The 24,433-nt window shown below is 46.1% G+C and overlaps 1 long non-coding RNA gene across 1 annotated transcript; it reads right to left on the reverse strand.

Annotated features, from left to right (window-relative positions):
* Positions 1 to 1,931: 1,931 nt before the first annotated feature.
* LOC146079437 (uncharacterized) lies at positions 1,932 to 24,399 on the reverse strand. Its single transcript, XR_014474529.1, has 3 exons — positions 24,265 to 24,399; positions 10,315 to 10,409; positions 1,932 to 2,007 (listed from the first exon to the last, which is right to left on the reverse strand). It is a non-coding gene; the product is annotated as an uncharacterized LOC146079437 (long non-coding RNA).
* Positions 24,400 to 24,433: the final 34 nt, after the last annotated feature.

A 24,433-nucleotide genomic window follows, 5' to 3' on the forward strand; every position in this document is an offset into this window, starting at 1 on the left:
GCAGAGAGTTATTACTTTGCATTTATTTTATATGCATTTAAGAACACGATCCTTACTCTGCGCGAAACTACAGTATACACAGGACTTTAACCAATATGTCCGCTAGAGGGCGCCCTACACCTTCTTCCTGCAATAGCTGAATAAGGTAAAGGAAAGCATGCAGCAGGGTTCCCAGGTACTGGTTCCATATAATGGAATACTACTAGCAGAATTGATAAGCTTTTACAGTGGGTGAGTTTACATTGCTTTAGCACTATGTTAAATGAAATAAAAGAATGGCAAATCCTATTTTTCCAGTAATACAACATCTGAAAAATAACACGATTATTTCAAGTAATACAAAATCTTTACAGAACAAATGCTTGAAATAATGAACATATTAGTTTTTTTTTTTGTATCTTACTCGCGTTCACTGTTTTATAAACATATTCCATATGCATTGGTCAAATATTTTTGGTTTTTAAAACGTGCTGTTTTTGGGGCAGTGTGTCCATCTTGTCCTTTATGACATTTTCATATTATTGCAAATTCCAGGAGTCTGTATGTGTAATGATCAAAGGTAGCTTATGGTTTTCTAGCAGGTTGAGGAAATATGTATTACACTCCAGTAACAAAGATGAGATGATACCGACATGCCATAAATAAAATATGCAATCTACTTCTACTTCCTGACATAGGGGCCCATTTTCTATGGATCACATGTTCAATGCAATCTTGGTGGGATCTTACTGGCCAGGATCACATTGCAATATGCGATCCCATCGTTTCTATGTACCACATACACTAGAACGATTTTGCACGATTTCGACCGATGAGGACCATTCGGGTCGATATATCGTCTGAAAAGTCGTTTTCCATCCGATCTGATGTGCGGTCCCGGTCGGATAGGAGCCTCTAGGTTGGTCGGTTTGCACCTGTGATTTATCGGAATTGGGTGGAAAAATTTGTGTTTTTTGTTCATGCGATATATCGTATGCGATATATTGCAGAAAGTTTGACTGACGTTTCCAGTCCCCCTACTCCCTAATCCAGCCCTTCAGATATATCTTATGGTACAATTGTACACGATAAGGTATGTTGCATGAGATTTATCTAGGCTTGATAAAACGCATGAGATATATCTTATGCAACAATAACACCAAAGTACAAAATCGGGAAGGTCCAGTTCAAGGGAAATTGCATCCAACTTCAGCATCAGATATATCTTTGTAGTGTATGGGGGCCTTTAGCTGAGGCAGGGACAGGGGCTCTTAAAAGGAGCCCATTCCTGCTATGTGCTCTGCCAGCTGCCAAGGGGTCTGTGCATGAAAAGTCAGACGGACCATGCTGCACAGAGCAGACTATGCCTAATTTGTTCTCCTAGGCAACATTTTAACTGTCTAAAACTTAACTGACCCTTTAATTACAGTCAGTCCACAACTGTACCTGCAGGGCAACACAGCTATTTGCCTATATGGCCTATGCCCAGGAGTAGCACTGGTTGCACACATTCAGAAGTTGATTGCAGACGGCATCTATAGAGGACCTGGGCCTGTTCACAGTCTACCAATAAATGCTCAGCTGTGCGAACATTGTGTTCAAATCTGAATCAGGCTCTAGGAAGTAGGGTTAAAGTAAACCCTCCCAGATGCAGGGGATGAGACAATTTTGTGTTATCCATTCCTATCAAAGAACATCAAAGGTACTTTGGGAGTGTGGGCGAATCTATGTGATGTCACACAATTTTGGATGGCCAGGATGTCTTTATGGGGCCTCTTGGGACCGCTGGCCCATAGGCAGGTGCCTTTGTTGCCTTGTGGAAAATCCACCCCTGCACACATTGCACAGTGTGGAACTATGTTCATGCATTTCTTTACATTAAAACCAGCAAATATTCTGTATTTTTTTGTCTTACACCAGACTTACCTTCAGGCTTTGCAATATACCATCTTCATGTACTGAAATATAATCCTTAACATAGACGTCTGGCAAATATATTATAAGTATTCATGGAGTAAAGAATCACTGCTGAACAAGTAAAGTATAAATTGTCATAGTGTAATATTTCTAAATATTAAAAAAAAGTTTCTGTATTATACTTGTGTTCTTGAATCCAGCAACTTTTATTATTTTCCTTCCTTTTATTACTAGCATGAATATGGCAATCCAATGGAGATTACAAGAGGAATATGTAAAAACAACTTGCACACAAACACTCACCAGTGTAATACAATAGGTCCCTTATTCTGGTTGACTCGCTCTGGCGTAAATTCGCACTGGGACCGACGTTTTGCGTATGCGCAGCAGAATTTCTGCACATGTGTTTACGCTGGGAGTGTGTGAACTTGGCGAAAAGTCTTTTCACAGAGCGCACGCTCCCAGCCTTTAGAGCGGGGGGTGGAGAGGGGTGTGAGGTGCTGGCCCGAGCCATTAGCACATGTGAACGCCGAGGGTTTTTATAGGTGTTCGCATAAAAACATTGGGCGTACACATGCTAACACGTTCATGACGCAGGTGCAGGGGGCGGACAGCTGACATAACCAGATATCAGCATGCATATGTACGAGTGGTCTGGACCACCCTTACATATGTGGGCTCCTTCACCATCATTCAATGGTCAGGGACCATCGAAAGATGGGGAGGTTCCCACTGGCATATGAATGGATGTTTATGTAAAACATACATTCACATGCCAGGTGAACGAACCCGGTGTGCAAAGGGGTGCGGGCATACCACCATTCGCAGGGCGGGTTCTGGTTGGCTCACAAGGTGTGCAAATTCGCACCCCAACGAGTCAACCAGAATAAGGGCCTAGGTACACAAGAGTGCAAACCAATATACGCTACCATAGTACCTTTTTTTTTTTTTACATTGAAAGAATAGTATCCAGTAGCACAGAAAGTATTGTCAGGAAATATCATTTTGGAGAAAAGGTGAAGATCCTCTATATATTGAGATTAAGAAGCTTTACTACCTGGGAACGGGTGACTGATTTCTAGATGTCATTTCTACAGAACAATAACATTGTTTATTGCTTCAGCTCTAAAGGATACAGGATGTAGTGACCTTTTCTCTCTCATAAAGCCAGATGTATCAATGTTCAAAAAGTGATATAATGGAGAGTGATAAACAACCAGCCAATCAGCTCCTATCTGTTATTTTCCAAACCCAGCCTGTAACATGGCAGGTAGGAGCTGATTGGCTGGCTGTTTATCACTCTATACTTTATCACTTTTTGAAGACTGATACGTCTGGTTTATAAACACATCAGAGACATTGGTGGCTTATTCTGTAGTGTCAGGAATGTGCTGTCTGACCCACTGACTGGAGGTGATTCGCATTCATTCGCATTTAAGGGTATAATGCCGTGTTCCGATGGTTTGGGGACGGCACATGTGTGAATATGAGCATGTGTAGCCCCCTTTGGCGATGTTACACAGTAGCATCTATTCACAGCCTAGTGGAATCCACCCACATGGATTGCAAAGATGCACGCATATAACAGTGACTCTGAAGTCACATACAGTATGCGTGGACGCTCGGGTGGAAGTGGACGGGCAGTTGAAGTCTGGTTATGTCAGCTGGCCACCCCCTGCACCTGCGTCATCAGGGAATATGCTTGAGAACGCCCAGGGTTCTCATGGGAACGCCCATAATATGCTGGACTTTCCCATATGCAATGGTCTGGCCCGCTGCCCCATGCCCCTCCACGCCCCCCGCCCGCACACTTAGGTGCATGTGTCCGGCGAACACCCTGGCCGCACATGTATGCACATGTGCAGAAATGACTCTGCGCTTGTGCATACACCCACCATCGGAGCCCCTGCGAATATTCTGATCCGTGGGAATGGACAAGAATAAGGCCCATCGTTTCAAAGCTATCTAGAATGGTCTTTTAGAACCTTAATATATATATATATATATATATATATATATATATTTAGTGTATTAGGCTGGCACTCCTCTCCTCTTAAATGCTTTCAGGGCCTGGTGCCATCAGCGGGGGTACAGCTTGCGCTTGTCCCAAATGTCCCAAATGTAGACTGGGGGTGGCAGCGGCACTCAGGACTTATCCAAATCAACAAAAGACTCGTAGCCAATAACGGTGACGGGCTTTTATCAATTATGTAAGCTGTTTTGATAAAAGCCCGGAAGGGCTGAAACGTCACCGTTATTGGCTACGAGTCTTTTGTTGATTTGGATAAGTCCTGAGTGCCGCTGCCACCCCCGTCTATATATATATATATTTCTTCACAAGGTCCGGCACTGCCTGTACACATACAAAGATAAACTTGCCCGGATGCTCGTCCACTAGTCAGCGTTTGTTGCTGACCACATATAGAAATCCCAAATGAAACACGTCACTCCGGGTCTCTTATAAACAAAAGTGTGATTTACTGATGCCTACGGCGTTTCAGGCCAAGCCCGTCTTCAGGACATGTCCTGAAGACGGGCTTGGCCCGAAACGCCGTAGGCATCAGTAAATCACACTATTGTTTATAAGAGACCCGGAGTGACGTGTTTCATTTGGGATATATATATATATATATAGTGAAATGATGTGGAAATAAAAATAAAATGAAGATGTCAATTGTGTGTTATTATTTGTAATGTAATATAATGTATTCAATATTGTGTAATGAATTTGTGGAGAATCATATTCCAAACCAACTCATTGAAAAACAGGGATTAATAATATATTATAACGAATCATAATGTGTCTATATGTGATTAAAAAAAAATTCAAAGAAACAGTTGAGGGCAGATCCACCCATACAAGTATGAGCATAAAAATGAAAAGAATATATTATATAATGGTACAGTATGGCTTTTTTTTTTTACATCTTCTTTTTCATACATTATCATGTGGCATAATACAATAGTGCTAAGTGTGTAATTCTAATTATTAAGATAATGCTATTATACCATGTTCATAATATCTGTAACCTATACTCTATTACATAAGATGTCTACTAGAGATAATTAATTTAAAAATCAAAGGATAATGAAATAAAGGGGATTTGTATAATATCAGGATTTATTAATCATAATAGGCTGTACAGAAAATAGCTAAAGTCTACATTAACCACTGTAGGCAGGAGGAGAAAGAGAAAAGAGATAATTCCTCATCATATTATGGTTGTTAATGTACAATTTTTCTATACTGTGTACCCTGTTATAAATAAATAATTATTTTTATGTTAATTATTACAGGTTCAGTATCCCTTATTCAAAATGTTTAGGAACCAGACACATGAAATACACAGAAATATATTTTATTTGTGCATAAAACAAGGTTCCAAAACACGAATCAAAGTTTGTGCACTATCTCAGATACTGATTTTGAACGCCAAGCAATAACTTTCTTGCGCATATTTAGTGCCAGTTACATATCATATTCTCAATAGTGCCAGTTACAGATGTCCCCAGTAGTGCCAGTTACATATCATATCCTCAGTAGTGCTGTTACAGATGTCCCCAGTAGTGTCAGTTAGATATCATAGCCTCAGTATTGCTGTTACATATGTCCCCAGTAGTGCCAGTTACATATCATATCCTCAGTAGTGCTGTTGCAGATGTCCCCAGTAGTGCCAGTTACATATCATATCCTCAGTAGTGCTGTTGCAGATGTCCCCAGTAGTGCCAGTTACATATCATATCCTCAGTAGTGCTGTTACAGATGTCCCCAGTAGTGTCAGTTAGATATCATAGCCTCAGTATTGCTGTTACATATGTCCCCAGTAGTGCCAGTTACATATCATATCCTTGGTAGTGCTGTTACAGATGTCCCCAGTAGTGCCAGTTACATATCATATCCTCAGTAGTGCTGTTGCAGATGTCCCCAGTAGTGCCAGTTACATATCATATCCTCAATAGTGCGAGTTACAGATGTCCCCAGTAGTGCCAGTTACATATCATATCCTCAGTAGTGCTGTTACAGATGTCCCCAGTAGTGCCGGTTATATATCATATCCTTAGTAGTGCTGTTATAGATGTCCCCAGTAGTGCCAGTTACATATCATATCCTCAGTAGTGCTGTTGCAGATGTCCCCAGTAGTGCCAGTTACATATCATATCCTCAGTAGTGCTGTTGCAGATGTCCCCAGTAGTGCCGGTTTTTCCAAGGGCCCTTACCAAAGGTTCATCGCGATAGGATTTCTATTGAGATATGGAATTTTACAGAAATACAAAGATTCTGTTATGGGTTTTAGACCGACATACCGCTTATTCTGTGTACCCCTGAGGAGGTCTCTTCGGAGACGAAACGCGTTGGGTTTTTCCATGCGGTTATCCATTTACAGAATTTAAACCAACGGATGTCTTTTTCATGATTTTTTAATAAATGTTACCAAAAATGTCAAGCTGTGTATTTGCCTAATCTGATCACATAAAAAGGTGGTGGAGTTTAAGTTTATATACACAATTCATACCTCCCAACATGACCCCATTCCAAGAAGGATAGAATGCTCTCAACCTGGAATTCCCATTTAATCTAGGTTGCATCTGTGCTGAAACATCATTCTTATGAATTAAACAGTTCAATACAGGTGATACCAATAATATCTTCAGTGAGAAGTTCAGGTAGAGAGCATTCTGTATCTCCTGGAATGGGTCGTGTTGGGAGATATGCATTATCTGTCATGAGCCAGCAGTGGCTCATTCCTGTTACGAGCTGCCTCTGGCTTTTCTGTGTAAATGCAACTTGACTCCTGTGTCCTCAATGTGCAGCTGTTGTATAATTAGATCTGGTGTCTCAGGCTGCTCACCTGTAGGGACCTTGTCAGCCTTAGCTATTCTGATTGGGAGTGTTTCCTTTATCTCCCATGCTGCCTTTCACCAAGGTGCCGGTGATTCTGCTAGTGCAGCCTGTCCAGTCTGTTTCCCTGTCTTGGTGTAGTCGGTCTGAATCTGTTCGCTGGTCATCAGCCATATTCCCTGGCCGTCCTGACCCTGCCAGTATTCCTGGTGCTTTCCATTCTGCAGAGGATTAAGCGAACTGCTGGATTTTTCATTCACTGTATATCTGCTGATTCCTGTTAGAATTTATCTGTGTGAAACTTATGTTCTCTCTTATTAGGGGTTTTGCCATTCTGCTCCACACAGGTTATATTGTGTATTATTAACATCTTCATGCATTGTTGCATTTATGCCAGGACACACTGTGTTTATATCATGTGTTTCTGTAATTACAAGTGTGGGTGTGAGGAATTACTTATTTGCATAACATCTTCTTTAATTGTTGCATTCCTGGGAATTCAGTGGAGGATTCCTTCATATCCTTCCACTCAACTCCCTGGTGTTTCTGACCTATGTAGGGGTTACTTATTATAACATTAGCCGCAGTCAGTTATCCTTTTGTCCATCTCTCAGTTTCGGTTGATGCGTTTTCCTACATAAGACCTGGGGGCATCGGGGTTGGAGCGGACCTAACTCGCTCCTTCAATCGCGGCTGCTATAGGAGAAGCCTAGCACTGCATGCGTCAATCGAACACTGGGAGAGACAACAGAGTTAGCGAGTATACGTGTCGCTGTGATCCTCACCACTCACGGACACGGCCTCACAGTCTAGTCTGGAATCCCCTCAGAGTCCTAACACTATCAAATATAGAAACCACTTCCCCTGACTTAAGCCCCCTGCCCCCAAGGCTTAATCCAGTCCGGATTTACTGCTGCTATACATCTGAGAGGTGTGTCATAAAATGACACATTCTAATATAAATGAGCCCCAAAGCAGTCAGTAAGATCTACTTGTTAATGAAAAGACACTGATACCTACATTTCACACTGTATACAACAATGAACAGTGATGTGCAAACTCAGCTCATTGGCCAGAAGAGGTTTAGGTGGCTTTTACTGTACATCAAATAAAACATGCCTTTATAACCACTTATTTTATCAGTCATCCTAACACCTAAAACCATTCTGAGTAGAGGTGGACGCTTCAGCCATTGCAGCAGGGGAAGTGCTGTCTCAACAAGGAGATGCTGATCAACATTATCCTTCCTGCAGAGATGTACAGTATGGGTGGAAAAACAATTTGTGGCTATGAATTGGGCCCAAAAGTCTTTTCTATCTGCAGTCAGTGCAATGTGTTAATCCACCTCGTTGATTTTCAGGTGAATGCATTTGAAAAGCTCCATGAGGGATGGTTGTTTCACGTTACCAGACAAATCATTTTATTATCAACCCACTTTCTGTTTCAATCACCCTTGCCACTGCTACTTCTCACAGGTATAAGACTTTTGTCACTGAGGGCGGGATGTACTAAGCGAAAAATGCGGTAAAACCCCCGTTTTCAGGGGGTTTACTGCATTTTCATATGTAGTAATACCCGGGCGCTTTGTCATCGCAAGGCCAGGTACCGCCGCCCCTAGCGCAGATGCCTACCACCCTCCCATTCCTCCATCAAACTCCTCCCCCTAGCATATGTCCCAGCCGGATGTCCTTCCAGCTGCATGGGGAGGAGGAGGCACCGGGGACAGCCGCACTGAGCCGGAGATGTGACGGAGACGCCCCACACACCACATCACAGGTATCGCAGAGGGGGCCACCATCACCATACGGCGATGCTAGCAACATATGTTAGTAGACCGGAATCACAGCACTTGTCGTAAAATGCATTCTATTACATTTCCCCCAAAGGTCTGAATTAATATTAGTTCTGCTACCTTCTTAAAGAGCATGAAGCTCTGTCTACACATTGTGTTTTAGCAGGATGCAATCAAACAGGATCCTGTTTAGCAGGATGTAGCTTCTTGTGTCTACACATTGCGTTTTAGCAAAATGTAGTAGGCTTGTGTATATATTCTTTTATAGTGGAACCCAAGATCAGGAGGAAGTGTAAAATTGGAGAAAAGTTTATTTTTTAGGATAACTTCCCAAGCTCCGGTGGCTGCCGCTGAATAGGACTGACAGCCTCCAGCTGCTGTTGATTAAGAGGAATCTCGCAAGAACTACCGACCTCTCGCGATAATTCCCCTGTACTTGACTCCCAGCAAAGCCGCCGGGCAGATGGGAGGGCCACTCAGACCGGCTACGGGGGCCGCATATGGCCCCCGGGCCTGAGTTTCTCCACCCCTGCTCTAGAAGATAGTAAACAGGATCTGATTGGTTGCCCATCGCAACATCACATGTGAAGTAGAATACATATCTTAGTAAATTTCCCCCAATGTGTAGATGCAGCCTAAGAACTCAAAAGGATATTAGATTTCCCACAGAACAATCATCGACCTGACAGTTAGTGCATATAGTAGGATTTGAGATCTAGGGATCCAGGCTTTATCCCTACCCGAGTTTGCCCTCATTCCCTGCACTCTATTAATTGTTATATATTTCTATTGCCTAAAGAAAATAATGTAATGCAGACTACAACTCCCAGATAATATTCTCTAATAATATGCGCCAAGCCGAATTGTACATAATCACCCATGAGACATAATTCTGTATTAATGCCCCCATTATAATCACTGTGCTGAAGTGCCCTTAGCTACCTGATCATCCAGGTAGCCAAACAGTTAAATGCCTTTTTAACCCTTCATCTGTCACATTGCCTTCGTACCTTAAAAGTAAATAAGTTTCTCGTGGCTGCAGTACTCCAGTTTCACCACCAGGTAGTAATGGTCCGTCTGATGTTGCCCAATGGCCACTTTATCTGAGTTTCTATAGATTTACAGTGAAATTACCGTACAACATTCCTGATGTAGTTGTAGTCATTTGGCAACAATATTGATAAAGGATTAATGGACAAACATTCCAAGACGGGTGTGGTATACGGTTCCGACAGTCGGGATCCCGACAGTCATTAGTCCGAAGTCGGGATCCCAATTGGCCAGACTCAGACAGCATGGCGAATGCAACAAAGCCCCTTGCGGGCTTGGCTGCGATCGCCACGCGGTCTATGGAAATCAGAAACAGTTTAAAAGTATGGGCAGTTTGTTCCTAGTGTGGAAGACCTGACAGATATACTGTATTATATAATATAATAAATTATGAATACAGATATATATACGTAGATCATTTACAATTGGGAAAGGTGTTTGCATGCTTTGTTATTCGGACATATAAAGAGCGGAGCAGGAGCACTGATATTACTAGGAAATGGTTATATAATACACCAGTCAGATTAGTCTATAAATCACAATTAGAGATTACAAATATACAAAGGAGAAGGCGTGCTACTGTTAGTACAGAGACAATCATGTAAATCAAATGAAAGCAAACACTGATTTAGCAAGTACTTATCTGAGTTTCCATTTCACCAAAGCATTAAAATAACGAGGACAATGATTACCTAGTGGGAAACAAACAGCTTTCTCATCATACCATATGCTTTACCTCTTCTGTTGCAGTACTCCTGTCAGATGTGTGCTGATTGGACCTGGCAGATGATGGCACATTAAAATGTTTTCTAAATAATGATTCTGTAAAGTCTGTAAACAAAAGAAAATCACTTTTTTTTTTTTTTGTTCTAAACTTCATTTATGAAAGGGGATATGGTGCTAGATTGACAATATGAATGTATACATTGGGTGGACCACTACAGATCGACAGGGCTTAGGGTGGACACCGGAAATAGGTCAACAGGCCTAAGGTCGACATGGTAGGAAGGTCGATACAAGCTCTAGGTTGACAATGGGAAGGTCGACAGTCAAAATGTGGGTATTTCATACCCTACCAATTACTAGGGCCTTGATGGCTAACCTTGACACTCCAGATGTTTTTAAACTACACATCCCTGCATGCTCTGCTTCAGTTTTGCTATTTGGCCATGTTAAATCTGATGCAGAGCATGCTGGGATGTGTAGTTTAAAAACATCTGGAGTGTCAAGGTTAGCCATCGAGGCACTCGGGCATGATGGGAGAATAGAATAGTATGCCGAGCGCAGAGAGGCGAGTGCCACGGTACACTGTTATGGTGTCCAATGTCGACATTTGGCACAAAAAAATATGAAACTCAAATCGAAGTTATTGACTGTCGACCTAATGCTTGTGTCAACCTTAGGCCTGTCGAAGTATTTATTGTGTCGACCTAAGCCATGTCGTCCTTTAGTAGTGACCTTCATACTGTTTACCCTATGACCCATACCTGTATTAAAGACACTGGCTCAGAAGTGGATGTATCCACACACTATCTGTATGCATAGGTAATTCTTAGCCAGACAGATCACTGCCTGAATGGCAAAAGGGCATTTCCAGGTGGCAACTTGGTGAATGCACAGAGCAGAAGGTTTGCAGACAGATCTACACAATAACAGAAAAAGCACCTAAAGCAAAAGGACGATCAGGCGCGAAGATTTACATATCATACAAAAATAATTTCAATTAAATGCACACACTGATTTCACATGGCCGCCATGGCAAGGAAATTATAGCCATATAGATAACTGCTTCCAGTGCGTCCGAGGATGGTTATGTAAGAGGCACAGGGGTGGTGCCAATTCTCACTGCGCTTACTTACCTCGCTGCCCTCTGTCTCTCACCTTAGGGGCGAGGATGGTCCCGGCACTTCCCTCTGGCTCCGCTTGGCTCCGATGCAACGTTACCTGTAAAAAAAATGGTGATGGAGAGTCCCACTATTTGGGGGGAGGGGATGGTCATCACAGGCACTACTGGCCTCAGACTGGTTACACCCGCTTGTGGAACACGGCAGGTGCAACCTGGGTGGGGAAACACTCCAGGGGAGGTGAAGGAGCATGCACAACACAGCAAACTGACACAACACATATTATACTCACCAGCTGTCTACCGGTCCCCTGACTCGTTGAGGATACTGATACCGGCACCTGGAAATAAATACAAGTAACCTCTTGCTCCCTAGGGCAGGGCAATACGCAAACTAACCTGCAGCTTAACGCCCGCAAAACCTTAATCCGGAAGCCGTTTTACGCAACCTGCAGCTTAGTGCCGGATCAAAAGATACCACGGCCTAGTGTCGCAAAACCTGGCGCTGAATGCCCACGCAACCTGGCGCCTAATGCCCATGCAACCTGACACCTACACCCGCGCAACCTGGCGACTAACGCCCATGCAACCTGGTGCCTAATGCCCGTGCAACCTGCGGCCTTATGCACGCGCAACCTGCGGCACACACCTTGTGGAGAAAAGCAGTAGCATGGGTTAGAACGCCTGAATGAGAGGCATACAACAAAACAATACACAGCGCAATGCTAACACGACTGCAATAAAAGGGGTCCTCAAGCAGAACAAACCGGAGGACTTACCTCCTTCCTGGTACCTATGGACACACCACGATAGCCACCATGGTAGTGCCAATGCTCCTGGGCCTTATGCCCTTCCTGCCCCAGCCTACTGTTGCTATGGGGGGCCACACGGTTGACCAAAATATCCCTGTGGGCCCAATTCCCAAGATCCCACAGGCAGAGCCTGAATCCCAGAACCCCACGGCCCTAATGCCCAAACTAACATGCCCCACAGGCCTAGTGCCCACCTAATGCGCCACAGGCCTATTGCCTGAAATGGGCCCGCGGCCTACTGCCCCAGCGCCTGGTGGTGTAGGGGGGGCACACGCGGACTTACCCGTCCTAGGTCCGGCCACACATGCTGCGCTGTCTTCGTCGGAGGTGGTATGTCTCCCACCACCTCTGGGCTTCCTGAAGTCTTCACCGGGGCAGCGGTGGCCAGGGCATGATCTTTTGTGTTGCACACCGCTGCACCTGGGCTTCCGTTGTCCCCGCCGATGGTTCCCGACTTCTTGTACTTCAACTGGCGGGCGGCAGCATGTAGCAGTCCTGTGTACACAGCTGCCTCCTTCCAGGGCTTCCAGCGCCTGCTGTCTTCTCTCTTTGGGAGCTCTTTTCTGTTCCCTACTGGCCAACAAACTTCTCCTTGCGGCCAGCGCCAGGGAAGCGGAGCTATGACGTGGCAAGCCGGGATTGGCTCGCCACCGCCACTCCTGATTGGCCACCAGAGCGGGAGCTGTGATTGGCTCCCCTTTGGCACCAGATTTGAATTCCCACGTTGTGATTGGCGGGGCCTGGATACCTGAGGATGCAGGCCTGCCACCATTGTCCATGTGGAGCAGCGGTGGGGATTCACCGCTGCCCATATGCCCGCCGCCGACCGCAGTGACTGGGGACCTGCCTCTGGCTCCATGGGATGGCACCCACCAGCAGCAGGGCCTGTGACCGCACAAGCACTGGCCCCGGCTGCAGAGGGCAGCGCCACCCGGCATGGGCACCGCTCCTTCCACTCCAGTGCAGGGGAAACTGTCCCTGCACCAGGGCGTATTTCTACAGTTGCATGCACATGGAGCTCCCATCCCCCCCGGAGCTCCCATCCCCAGCCCCTGGAGAAGGGAAGAATGGGCGCTCCTCTCCATGTGTCCGGAGAGGTCAGAGGAGGTCGGAGCGGAGCAGTGGATGGAGGAGAGGATGCAGGAGGGATGAGAGAAGTGGATGCCCCCAGCACGGAAGCCCCTGGCCGAAAGACAGGCGGCAGAACAACGGCTGCGACCCCCAGTGATGAGTCGCGGCTGCTGCCCCCCCTCAATGGCATAGAACTGGGCAGCCTGCACAGAGGAGGGTAACAGGCAGTGAAACAATGGCCGCGGCCCCAGCCCCCCCACTTGCTCTGGGTACAACCATGTGTGGAGCCCCCCATGGGGGTGAGGGCCCAAAACTCCAACAAACCCCAAACTCCCTGCACGCTGGCTCCCCCCCAGCCACAACTCCAGCCAGGGCCGTGACACGCTGCCCTCCCAACCCCTACAGCCTTATATCCATCCTGTGGAGGGCTGTAGGGAGATGGACTGTTGAGCCCTTTTGCTGCTGCCTGCGAGCAGCATGATCAAGATGCCGCTGCCTAGGAACTGTGCCACTCAGCTACTGTATATGTACCCCTGTGTCTCCCCTGTCTGGCATACTGCACAGTAATCTATAACTATACTGTCTCTGCTTATATTGTTACCTACCTGGCTGCTGCAACGACCAGTGGCGCCGCTGATAACTGCCTAGGCGCTGTGCTGCTTGGCTGGTGCATGTTCTGTGTGTGATAATTGTACTGACTGCTTATAGTGTTACCTACCTGGCTGTTGCGGCGACCAGTGGAGCCACTGATGGCTGCCTAGGCGCTGTGCAGCTCAGCAGGTACATGCTAACTGTGTGATACCTGTACTGTCTCTGCTTATAGTGTTACCTACCTGGCTAGTGGTGCCGCTGATGATTGCCTAGGCGCTGTGCAGCTCGGTGGGTATATGTTCCCGTGTCCCCCCTGTACCTGTCCATCACCCACCCCAGGGTACATGTAGTGTATACCTGTATGTGTCATGTATATCTGTATTGTCACTGTCTTTACTTGTTACCTACCTGGCTGTTACACAGCAATCCAAATCAAATTCCTAGTATATGCAAGTATACCCGGCCAATAAAGCTGATTCTGAAAAAGATGTTTACTGGCTGCTCCCAGTGGTAATCTGATATTACTCAAGTAAAGTTTTATTATATAACAATTAATCATATTAATCTCAGGAAAATCGGGGTTAAAGCATATGTTAAGAAACACAGAACATAAAAAATAAATCTATAGATTGCACTTATATGACTAATGTCCCAATCTGCTCAACCTCCTATAAGTGTCAAATGACCGGATTAGTGAATAAAGTTGTGCAATTTCTCACCCTTGGAGTAGTGTTAGCTATTGTTATTAACTGGGCAAGTGTACATCCAGAGATTTAAATAGTAGTTGCCATTGTAATATTATATTTAATGTTATCGCTTTCTAAACCTTGTAGGAACCTTAGACAGCTCTGTCTGTTTTAAGTTCCCTTGCAGGTGATTTATTTTATTTCATATTCATATAGGTTCCATTGGACTTGGAAGATTTTTTTGTAATATAATAAAGAATAATTTTATTAGGCTGAATAAGAATATATTAAGGTGCTAGCTTTCTGAGCATATCTAATATAATAATATAATAAAGCAGTAATGTATCAAGTGGAGAGGGAGGGGGTGTGATTTTGGTACTAGATTGCATAGCTTCTAGTACAAAAAGCTTACAATGTGCTACAGCAGCGATCTTTTTGTACTAGATATGATACAGATGTAGTACTAAAAGCACGGGTTGCACAGACATTATGGGATGTGCACGGGAGCGCGCATCTCATTGCACCGCCCTGTCGCACCGTGTATGGGCACCTTAAGAGCTTCCATTCTTCTTGAAAGACATTCCACAAGATTTGGGAGTGTTTCTGTGGGAATCTGTGCCCATTCCTTCTGTAGAGCATTTATGAGGTCAGGCCCTGATGTTGGAGGAGAAGGTCTGACTCGTAGGGTGCCGGACGGCTCCCCGACAGTCGGGATTCCGACAGTCATTACTCCGACGTCGGAATCCCGACTGCTCCCTCGTGGGGTTCCACGACCCCCATAGAGGGAGAAGCGTACCCGCAGCGTGGCGAGCGCAGCGAGCCCGCAAGGGGCTTCATTGCGCTACCCCCGCTGTGCAGTCACGATTTAGACGTCGGAGAAATGACTGTCGGAATCCCAACTGTCGGTGTGTCATACCACACCCATCTCGTAACCTCCATCTCATTTTATCACAAAGATGCTCGAGATAAGGGGTTCAGTTCTACCAGGCCGAATTTATCTAACAATGTCTTTATTCTGTAATCCTTGCTTTGTGCACTGGGGTATGGTTATGTTGGAATAGGAAAGGGACTTCCCAAACTGTTGCCACAAAGTTGAAAGTGTAGCATTGTTCAAAATAGGAGTCGATGATCTTATGTGGTCTTCCGCTTAGTGGCTGAGTTGCTGTAGTTCCTAAACATTTCCACTTTCTGATAATATCATGATCATCTACAGTTGTACATGTAATATGCAGCAGGGATGAAATTGTATGACCAGTCGTGCTGCAATCCTATCACAGTACCACGCTTGAAGTCACTGTGAGGCCAAATACTTTTTTCCAGATACTATATTGTGTATACAGATGGAGCAGCTCTAAATGGATCGCTGCCCTGACAGAAGAAGGGCGCATGCATGAGACGCACTCATGCCTCCTTCCATCTGAACCCTCCGCCACCCACCGCTGCTCCCAAGTACCTCCCGGCAGCCCCCACTAGCTGCCCCCACTTCCTGCCCATCTCCCTGAAGTGGAGACGGGCAGGAAAGATGCTCCCCGCCGCTTTGCTGACGGGGATGAGCGAGTGTGTGAGATGCTCACGCGTGCCTGTCAGATGGAGCTCCGGTCCACCAACCTGCGCCAGCTCAGGACATCTGGCCAGAGGCGTACCTAGATATTCGTAGGCCCCAGTAGCCATCGCGGAAGTGAAGCGGCAGCTGCAGGAGTAAGCCCCGCCCCCATATATTCCTTAGTTTATGCAAGTGGAAAGAGGTTCCGCCTCTGCTCTCTCCCTGGGCTTGCTGACAACTGAATGCAGCTCAGAATGGCAGCTTATGTGTGTATTTTTCTCTTTTCTGTGGGGACTGCTGCAGCCAGGGGAGGTGGGGTGGCCGCTGCAGCTGAGGAGGCCCCCCCTACTACCTTTCTCACCCCAAGTTCTTCTTTATGCGGCTAGGTGGTCTGTGTCTGCTTACCCACAACCCAGTGTGCTTTTGGTCAGCAGTTTTGTGCATGTGTAGGTCTCCATTTACTTCAGCCATATGTTCCCCTGTCCCTACACATATGTGCCTCTATCCCTGACCATTTCAGTCTCCTTTCCTACCTGCATATTCCCAAGCCCTTGTGGGCCTCTACCCCTGCCCATGTTTGCCTCTACCCCTGCCCATGTGTGCCTCCACCCCTGCCCATTTTCTCCCCTGCTCATGTGTGCCTGTCCCTGCCATGTGGGCCCCTGACCGTGTGTGCCTCCATCCCTGCACAAGTGTATGCTTATGTGTAATGCTTATAAAAATACTGTAGGGCTCGCCCCCTGGTGATGCACGGTCCACCCCCTGGTGACACAAGGCCCGCCCCCTGACTTCTTTTCTCCCTAAAATGATTTTTCAAAAGTAGGCAACCCTGTTTTAGTATAGACATAGTACACAAAGAGCAGTGCAAGACATTAGAAGAAATAGCTAGATTCAGATAGAGTACATGAAATTGAATTTATCTTCATCTGTGAGCAATGCATCTAATTAGCCATGAGATTCTGGGTAGCATTTACTGAACTGACATAATAGGCCTACAAGAAAAACATTTTACTGTAAGTCAAGATCTAATTTTCTCTACACAGCCTAAGACTGCACAGATGTCTATCAGACGATGTTGCAAACCTTAGTACTGTATGCAATATATGACACCACAGGACAGCACCACTGGACTGCAATTATATACAGCAGTAGGTACGTAGTCACCAGCAAACTCGAATTATATAAATACGTCAGTAGGTAGGCACCAGCGGACTGGAATTATATATATGGCAGTAGGTAGGCACCAGCGGACTGGAATTATACATACTGCAGTAGGTACAATATACTGTAAATAACACGTTTTGGGGAGGGTTTTACTATGTAGAAACTATGGTTTGTAAAACATTTCTAATGAGATAAGCTTAAGATTATCATAAAACTATGCAAATAGCTTTAGTTTACAAATGTGATGGGATAATGATAAACTCCTGAAAGTCCAATTTAGCTCATTATGGGCTGAGCCCATAATGAGCTAATACTATTGGTTTAATGAGCTTCAACTGAAAAGTTCATGTGCTTTAACCGAGGTCCTGGTGGCTGCCATCCAGAAACCAAACGATTGAGCATAAGCACAGTTGTCTGCAGGTCACATAAATGACGCTGAATATGTCAGGTACTGTAAGTCTTTTGGTTTTCATTCTTTTTCTGATGTACAGAATAGGAACCTATTCATACATATAGTTCCTATTCATCAAGCTCCAACTTACTTGGCATGGCGGAGGCATGAAATAAAACATGATTTATCAAACAACAACAAACTATTACCAAAAGTAAAATAAAATTATTTTGAAAACTAAAAAGAAGAGTTAGTCAATAAATGAAAGATATCTGAATATGGAACACCATGCTAATTATGACATTACTTTATTGCATGTACTGTACAATGTATATAAAAAAGGCATTCTATAGTGCACATTCTCCCCTCACAGCACAGCACCCCACACTCTCCAGCAGAGCAATCCCTCTCCCCTCGCAGCACAGCACCCCAGGCTCACCAGCACAGCAATCCCTCTCCCCTCGCAGCACAGCAGCCCAGGCTCACCAGCACAGCAATCCCTCCCCCCTCACAGTACAGCACCCCAGGCTCTCCAGCACAGCAATCCCTCACCACTCACAGCACAGCACCTCAGGCTCACCAGCACAGCAATCCCTTCCCCCTCACAGAACAGCACCCAGGCTCACCAGCACATCAATCCCTCCCCCCCTCACAGTACAGCACCCTAGGCTCTCCAACACAGCAATCCTTCTGCCCTCGCAGCACAGCACCCCAGAATCTCCAGCACAGCAATCCCTCTTACCTCACTGCACAGCTCCCCAGGCTATCCAGCACAGCAATCCCTTTCCCCTCACAGCACAGCACCCCAGGTTTACCAGCACAGCAATACCTCTCCCCTCATAGCACAGCACCCCAGGCTCTCCAGCACTGCAATCCCTCTGCCCCCACTGCTCAGCACCCCGGGCTCTCCAGCACAGCAACCCCTCTGCCCTCACAGCACAGCACCCCAGGCTCTCCAGCACAGCAATCCCTCTCCCCTCGTAGCACAGCACCCCAGGCTCTCAGCACAGCAATCCCTCTTCCCTCACTGCTCAGCACCCCAGGCTCTCCAGCACAGCAATCCCTTTCCCCCTCACAGCACAGCACCCCAGGCTCACCAGCACAGCAATCCCTCTCCCTTCGTAGCACAGAACATCAGGCTCTCCAGCACAGTAATCCCTCTTGCCTCACTGCACAGCACCTGCACAGCAGCCCTCAATTAGCACAGAATCCCTTCAGCACCCATTACCAGTGGCGTGCGGTGGGGTGAGGCACAGCCTTTCCTGTCATACTAGCGCATACTAGCGCATACTGTATGCCGGCATTTTGAATTGATAAAGTATGTCAACAATACAAAGAATTTATTTAAAAAAAATGTTATTTTTATTGTTCTAATAATTTTTATAGTCAAAACTCTGAAGTAAAAAGTCTATGGCAGGTGAGGCAGTGGCTTCCTTTTCTGCACCTCTCTTATCAAAACTCAGCGAATCTCCAGCAGTGTATACTGCTGCACATGTGTATAATGCTGGCATGTACCCCATGGCTGATATATTGTTTGCAAATCTGGCTCTGGTACTTGGCAGGAACTCTTGAGCCATTTACCTCACCGAATGTACCTGCCCATTACCCCTTACCGATCACAGTGCCCCTCTCCCAGCACAGTGCCCCTCACCTAGCTAAGTACCCCGCTCCCAGCACAGAACTACTCACCCAGCACAGCACCCGACTCCCAGCAGATCAAACCTCTCCCAGCACAGATCTCAGCAGCAGCACCTGCATGTGAATGTGCGTCCTATGCAACACATGCCCATGTGTGGGCAACTGCTGCAATTTAAAAGCATTGGGTTATGGGGAATGCCTACCGCCATAATTAAACCTCCTTGACAGGTTATAGCAAATTAGAGCACCTTTTTCAAAACTCCGAAATCTAAATGCTAACATTTGTGGGTACTTGTGTATTATCACGGCGCCCCCGATTTCCATCGCAGGGCATTGTACAACCACAAAACCGCGTCGCATCGCATGCCATATGATCGCATGCGATGCGATGAGATGCGATTAGACCCGATTTTACATTGTACACCCACCCTGATGGGTAATGACAATGTAAAATGGCCCCCCCTATTGTTAACGTCACCCCACTATCAACGCCAACCCGAAGCGTGGCGAGCACAGCGAGCCCGCGAGGGGCGGCGGTACGCGTCCTCCGACCTTTTCATACCCCCACTATCCCCGTCGGTGTGGAGTTGATTTTATATAGTGTGGCGAGCGCAGCGAGCCCCGAGAGGGGACGCGTAATACTTGTGAAGTAATGCGCGTGCGCTCACCATGCTTCGTGCTCGGTGGCTCGCTGCGCTCGCCACACTATATAAAATCATCTCCACGCCGACGTGGATAGTGGGGGTATGAAAAGGTCGGAGGACGCGTACCGCCGCCCCTCTCGGGATCACTGCGCTCGCGACGCTTTGGGTTGGCGTTGATAGTGGGGTGGCGTTAACAATGGAGGGCATTTAACATTGTCTTTACCCATCAGGGTGGGGATACAGTTAAAAATTGGGTCTGTGTGGGCATTTAACATTGAAATTGCGTTGCATCGCATCGCATGCCATTATAATGGCATGCGATGAGACGCGATATTAAAATTGTACACTCATCCCGGGAAAAGCCTCAAATCGGGCATGCCATCGCATACCTTAATTCGTGGTATGCGATGCGACGGGCGCCGTGATACTACACAAGTACCCATTTGTGAGCACCAATTGACACTTTTCTTTGTGATGGTTCCATGTACACAAACTTTGTTTCATGCACAAAATTATATAAGATATGTATAAAATTACTTTCAGGCCTGGGGGCGCCTCCACCTGACGGAGCTGTATAGCTTTGGAAGTAAGTGCACTTATTTCCAAAGCTACACAGCTCCTTCAGGTGGAGGCGATCTGGAGACTGTTTATTATCTCCAAATTCATTTATTAACATTCTGGACAAATCATATTGAGAACTTTGGCTCCGTTCATATTAAACCAGGCAAAAGCTTAACATCTGCCCACAAATCTCAATTTTCTGCTCGTACAGAACAGATACCGTGTAGCATACAACTGTCTCTTTAAATTTGACAGGACTGTAACTGAAGGGCTTGAATTAGAATTTGTCATCAGAATATTTTTTACTGCGTAATTGGGCTGATGTGGATCGTTAGCTACCGTATTTGCCGGCGTATAAGACGACTGGGCGTATAAGACGACCCCCCAACATTTCCACTCAAAATGTAGAGTTTGTTATATACTCGCCATATAAGACTACCCCCTCTTCCGCACACCTCCCTGTCACTAGCAGCTGTCTGGTCCCTTGAGTGGTGGGTTTTGCTGGGGCAGGACAAACCTATCAGGGCAGGTTTGTCCTGCCCCAGCATAACCCACCACATAAAGTTTTAATACCCCCTCATCTGCAGCTTCCCTGCAGTGATGCCGCTGTCCTCATTAAAGGGTACCTCGGTATTCATTAAAGGGTACCTCTCCTCGGCCCCCCCCCCTCTTATGCATAGGTACCGTACCTTAATAATAAAAGATAGAAGTACGGTATTTGTCTGCAGTGGTGTTTTCTTCAGCCTAACGGCCTGTCAGATTGCCCATTTGATGTCGGCGGCAGGCTCGGGTGTTTTCGGCGGGGCTCGGGGGGACTCGTGTGCCTGAGCGCTCCCAAGTCCCCCCGAGCCCCGCCGAAAATACCCGAGCCTGCCGCCGACGTCAGATTGCGCATTTGATGTCGGCGGCAGGCTCGGGTGTTTTCGGCGGGGTTCGGGGGGACTCGTGTGCCTGAGCGCTCCCGAGTCCCCCCGAGCCCCGCCGAAAACACCCGAGCCTGCCGCCGACATCAAATGCGCAATTTGACAGGCCGTTAGGCTGAAGAAAACGCAGCTGCAGACAAATACCGTACTTTTATTATTAAGGTACGGTACCTATGCATAAGAAGGGGGGGGGGGGGCTGAGGAGAGGTACCCTTTAGTGAATATATGCCGTACCCGGCATATAAGGCGACATTACGCCGTGCACCCGGCGTATAAGACGACCCCCCACTAGAGGGAACATTTTTATGGGCTAAAAAGTCGTCTTATACGCCGGAATATACGGTATTTATAAATTGCAAATCTATCACGTTTGATATAAATGTATGATTTGAAAATGTTTATTAATGAATTGGTCAATATTAGTAACAAAAAAATAGAATATTAGTTTTAATTTGAATTTGCGCTCTCTTAATTTACCATCATAATAACTGCACTTTCTAAGCACACATTCTTCCACCTCATGGTCAACACCTGTATCTTCCTTCTGGTAGCTGCTCTTGGGTCCAGTGCACTGACTGAGGACTCATATCCACACACGCGCACACACACACACACCTTAAACTTGGTAGAAGCTGCTACCACTGGGCATGAGCAGTAGATCCGCTCTGTTCCTTGAACTTCATAATGTGGCGGCATCGCTAGTAAACGTATTATTGGGGTGATTCTGATTCAAGATCGCAGCTTACTGAGCGCCAGAGAGCCCGCCCCACCGATTACCCTCCCCCTGCCCCCTTGCATGGTTGCGAGGGGATGTGTTACAAAAAAAAAGCACATCCCCTCACGTGCTGCCGCTGCCGGAGAAATCATTTGATGGTTGCTGAATTGTATTTGCGAGCGCTGTCCTGTGACGTCAGCCACCTGCCCCTGGCCCACACTGTCACGCCCACATTCCCATGGGAACGCCTAGTGGTTTCATGGGGATGCCCATAAAACACTAGGCATTCTCATGGGCAGCCCCGTCCCCACCGCCGAGCGTCCCAAGCCTGTCCCGATCCCTGCAAACGGCTCGGCAACTACGCACATCACTGAGGGGACCTGCACATACATATAAAGACCATGCACATGTGCGGGTCCCACAACCATCAGGACAGGCTGAACTCGCTGTTTAGCATCACCCCCTGATTGAGGCCAGACCTGACATCACATACCCCTTTTTCCCTGAAACGCCCCCAGACACCAGATTCCTGTCAGTCAAATACTGTAGCGGCCAGTTTGCAGTTAAAAAAATTGCTGATTGGTGACAGGCAGGCATACTGTATTCTGGATACATTTGCACAACAATGATCAGGTCTAAATACCCCAATGTGCAGGGCAATAATATGTGGGCATTATGGGCCTAATTCTAGTTTGCTTGGTAAGCCTATGTGTGAGTCATTGCTGTGTGGGACAAAGGGCCTAATTCGGCATGGATCTGAGAAGCTGCAGATCACTGTGAGTAGAACCCGCAAGGTGCAAGTCTGCAAATTAATTTGCTAAACTTTAGCAGATCCATATCCACGCGCAGACCCAAACTAAATGCTGGACCATTGAAAGTATGTTGCCATCTGTGCAAATGTGAGTAGCTCTGAGGCTTCACAGAGTGATGATGTCACAGAGCGATGATGTCACACATAGGCTGAGCTGTTTGGGTCTGGGCTCATACCTTGACGGAAACTGGATGAAGGAAGACGTTATCCGTGAAGATGGGCTGTTGTCTTAGCAAGTGCTGTGATGACGATGATGATGTGCAGTGCGCTGCACCTGTGAGATCCCAGAATGCTGATGTCTGTGTCAGAGATGGCGATTTCCCATTTGAAGATCAGGGATGGAAGATAATTTCCACTGGACCGGCATTTAGCCGCAGAAGGAGCAGATTGCTCAAGCTCCGTAGGTTTACCACCAGGAAGAGCAGAAAGCGCAAGCTCCCCAGGTTTACACCTAGACTGTCCTCCATTTATGAGGAAGAGGAGCTGGAGGCGCCCGATGTGGAATGTGTTGACACCGGAGGAGAAAGTGTTGGCCAAGGGAGCGTCAAAGTGGCGCCTGGCACCGGGCACACAGAAGTGGAGGGATTTGACCCCTTTAACAACATTATATTGATGATTATGCTATCCTGGCTAATCAGACTGTATATATATATCCGTACCGCTGCTGGTCGGTGGTGACATGGACAGTATATACCTTTGTGTATATTTGTATATATTTGTATATATGTAAATTTGTAAATATTGTAAATATTGTACATAATTATAGATAGATATTTATTTGTATATATTTGTATATATTTGTGTATATTTGTATATATTTGTATATATGTAAATTTGTAAATATTGTACATAATTATAGATAGATATTTATTTGTATATATTTGTATATATTTGTATATATGTAAATTTGTAAATATTGTAAATATTGTACATAGTTATAGATAGATCTATCTATCTATCTATCTATCTATCTATCTATCTATCTATCTATCTATCTATCTATCTATAGATAACCAATGTACAATAAAACCCTGTACAAAAACAGTCCGTGCGTGCGTGTGTGATGTGCGTGACACAACCCATGGCTGCATAATGTGACGCAAAGGCTCCGACTCTGAATCAGCCGCACAACGTGTAATGAGATCATGTGTAACCAGGTGTAATATCCCCTACTGTACAGTACTATGGGTATAACATGTCACCCCAGAATTCTGTGCCCTGTATAATAGATGGACGTGGTCCCATCTTCCCTGGCCACTGCTTTAGTGTTCCTCAGTAACATATCACACTTACCTTTTGCTGTACAGCAGTGTTTCTCAGTGTCAGCAGAGGCGCTGAGAGGGAGGGGGTAGTGGGTACTTTTTACCGGGTCCCGGGTCTGTTGGAGGGGCCTGAGTCCTGCCTCCCCTCTGCTGCAGGGGGAGAGAGAGACCCAACTGTCACTGCAACTGCCTCTCTCCCC

This window comes from Crinia signifera, chromosome 5 (genome assembly GCF_055691185.1).
Source record: "Crinia signifera chromosome 5, ASM5569118v1, whole genome shotgun sequence".
Taxonomy (NCBI): Eukaryota; Metazoa; Chordata; class Amphibia; order Anura; family Myobatrachidae; genus Crinia; species Crinia signifera.